This window comes from Etheostoma cragini, chromosome 4 (assembly GCF_013103735.1).
Source record: "Etheostoma cragini isolate CJK2018 chromosome 4, CSU_Ecrag_1.0, whole genome shotgun sequence".
Lineage (NCBI taxonomy): Eukaryota > Metazoa > Chordata > Actinopteri > Perciformes > Percidae > Etheostoma > Etheostoma cragini.
Genome location: NC_048410.1, coordinates 26615555 through 26619048, shown reverse-complemented (window position 1 = coordinate 26619048; position 3494 = coordinate 26615555). Strand labels below are relative to the sequence as shown.

Sequence of the window (3494 nt, the reverse complement as noted above, 5' to 3'; positions counted from 1 at the left end):
AGGCAGAAAGAAAAAACAAAAACACAAAAATTAAATAAAAAGGACAGACTCACGGTCAGCCGGGCCCCACCACAACATGTTACCCTCTGTTGTGGATTTCCAACTGCAAACTGGAAAAGGTCTTTATAAGTACTGAGTTCTGGCCGTGCTCAGGAAGGCACTGTGTGAGAGGAGAACCTGGTGTGAAAGGACAGATTACCACCAGACAGGAAGCATTTGTGGAGACATGCAGGGTTTTGTAGACCAGTGGTGTGTCACTACGGCTGTGTGTTCAGTGCAGGGGGAAGAGCTTGTCTTTAACTCCGTGATTTTATGATAGTTTGTCTTATTTATTTTAAAAAATAAAGGTTTTTTTAAACAAAAAAATCTCTCTCTCTCTTTCTCTCCCAACAGTTGTGTAAGATGATTGCCCATCACGAGAAAGTTTTAGTCAGACGTTTCTGCCTGTTAAAAAAAATAAAAATCCTCATATCTATCGCAACAAATGCATGCTCTCTTGGAAATTTTTGGGTTTCTGTTAATTACAGAATGTGGTCTAGACCTAGTGAGCTAGTAGTCTTAAACATCACTACGTGTAAAATGTCCTGAGATAACTTTTGCTATGATTTCCCTTCCTAAATACAGGAATGGAGTTTGAGTAGGTGAGCAAAATTGAATGAGGGAACAAATATACGTACAGTACGTAGACATTTTGAGCTATGCAAGATCCTTGTGTGGACCACATTTCTGCCCTTAATGTTGACATACAATGTAATTAAGATAATTTCAGATGTGCCTTTATTGATGACAACAATGTAATCTTTCTTTTCGCTGCCTTTTATAAAGTTGATGAGTTTAGGATACTTGAAAAAGTTCATAAAAACTTTTAATTACATGTGGGCTAGACCTTGATGGTAACCACATGGTGGAGGACCAACCATTGTTTTGATGCACTATAACTATCTTTTATTTTGATAGAAATGGTATGTGGGGGTATAGCTCAGTGGTAGAGCATTTGACTGCAGATCAAGAGGTCCCCAGTTCAAATCTGGGTGCCCCCTACAATTATGTGTTGATATTTATGATAGTTGTTGTCACTGATTCAAACCTTACAGCATTGACATCTTACTTGTTTAGAGTTCGCACGGGTGACCCAAACTGGAAGAGGGCAGAAACATGGTTCACATTAGTTTAAATAATCTAAATATACTGTATAACTGCTCTGGTTGGCGTTGCACTGGCCTTCAGCAGCACTGTAAGGAATCAATGAGTTATCTTAACTCAAGATATGTCCTTAAAAGCCCATATTAATGACCAGCCCTTAGTAATGCTTCTAAAGGTTTAGACTGCTGGGGGACTTCCTACGTCACACTGAGCTCCTCTCTCCTCCTCTCCATCTGTGTTTGATCGTGTCCCATGAATGCGTGTCACTAGCATAGTTTCTTTCCAGACGTCCTTGTGCTTTCTCCCCTCTCAGATTTCCTTGGATTGTGGTGGCATCTGAATAGTGGAAGCAGCTTCTGCCGTGGTATCATACTCTGAAGTTTCTGCTTCATCTCTGTCATAACAAATGCATGTTCTTTTGGGAATCTGTGGGTTTTTGTCAATTACAGCGTGTGGTCTAGATCTTTACTAGATGTAAAATGTCCTGAGATAACTTTTGCTATGATTTCACTTCATAAATACTGGTATGGAGTTTGAGTAGGTGAGCAAAATTGAACTAAGGCACAAACATGGTCCACAAAAGTGCATATACGTAGACACTTGCTATGCAGCTATGCACGATCCTTGTGTGAACCACATTTTGGCCCTTAGTGTTGGCATTAATTGTAATTAACATAAATTCAGATCTGCCGTTATTGATGATGAAACTGTCATCTTTCTTTTAGCTGCCTTTCATACATTAGATGAGATTTGGATACCTAGATTTGGAAAAATTTCATGAAAACTTTTAATCACATGTGGGCCAGACCGTGATTGTTACCACATGGTGGAGCACCAGCCATTGATTTGCTGCACGATAAGCATATTCAGCCAACTAATTCAGCAAGTAACTGCTAAGTGGGGGTTTAGCTCAGTGGTAAAGCATTTGACTGCTGATCAACTAGTTCTCAGTTCCAGTATGGGTACCCCCTACAATTATGTTTGCAGTCTGTTGTTTTATGACAGTTGTTGTCAATGATTCCCACCTAACAGCATTGATGTCTTACTAACTTGTATAGAATTTGCATGGGTGAGCCAAACAGGAAGAGAGCAGAAACATGGTCCCAATCTCTCTTTCTTTTTCTTCCAACTGGTTGTGTCAGATGACTCCCCACCCCGAGCCAGTTTTAGGTTTCTGCCTATCTGTCGCATCACATGCATGCTCTTTTTGGAATTGTTGGGTTTCTGTCAATTACAGAACCCAATGCCAGGAGAGTCTGTGGAATCGGGGGTTTCAGTCCCATTTAAATAGTCTCGCAGAATCTGAGATTCCTTAGTGTCCTGTCTCTTAGTCTACTAGTCTAGTTACTGTAATAAGGGGATCATCTTCTGCCCTATGTTTAAGGAGTTACATAATGAAACTTACGTGGACCATGTTTCTGCCCTGTTCCTGTTTTGCTCACTTACGCAAAATCTGTAAAAGTTAGCTTGATGTGTTTCTCATCTGCTTCTCTAAGTTTCCTTGGCCAACCACGGCGTTTATTACCGACTTTTTGCAAGTGTGCCTATTCAATTACTCAATGAAGTTTTATTTATAGTAATAATTCATAACAAGGTTATTTCGAGTCACTTTACAGATAGGTAATCCACACTACACCACATAATTAACAAGGACCCAACACTTCTAGTAGTTCCCACCTGAGCAAGCAACAGTGAGACAGTGGCAAGAAAAAATTCCCTTTTAGGAAGAAACCTCAGACAGACCCATCTGTCCCAACAATCAATCAATCAATCATTAGCTAAGCAGGCGGTGTCTGACAGGCTGGTTGGGGTTAAAATGAATAGTGGCAATAACAGTCACAGTAAAAGTTAATGGAAGAGTGACTAAAAAAAACAGTACTTTGTAGTAGTTCATGTTATAGCAGGGCACTGAACAAGGCACAGCAGAGTGTATCAGGGCATCGCAGAGCAGAGCAGGATCTAACAGGGCAATGCAGGACATGTAGCAGGACCACAGCAGCTGCAAAAATGATCTTGGAGCCTCCCTGATCCAAGGAAACATGCTGGGGGAAAAATAACATGAGGACTCCAGGGAATGACTACCCGGAGCTAGGTTATTAACAAGCATTTCTGGGACATAGATCCACACATGGAAATATAAAGGAGAGAGGAGCTCAGTGTCTCAAAGGAAGTCCACCGGCTGTCTAAAACTAATACAGCATAACTATGAGATACAGGGTAAAGCACGGCTGTACTGCTATGCCTCCCTCTAGTTTTATTTAGGGCTGGGCAAGTTAACGCCGACAATTTTTTTATTGCGCGTTAACGCAGTTTTTATTATTTCTTTATTATTGTAAAAGTTTGTTGCTCAC

General features: G+C 40.6%; 1 non-coding gene across 1 annotated transcript; it reads left to right on the top strand.

The window, feature by feature from the left end:
- The first annotated feature begins 968 nt into the window (after positions 1-968).
- Positions 969-1040, top strand: trnac-gca. The gene has a single exon. It is a non-coding gene; the product is annotated as a tRNA-Cys (tRNA).
- Positions 1041-3494: the final 2454 nt, after the last annotated feature.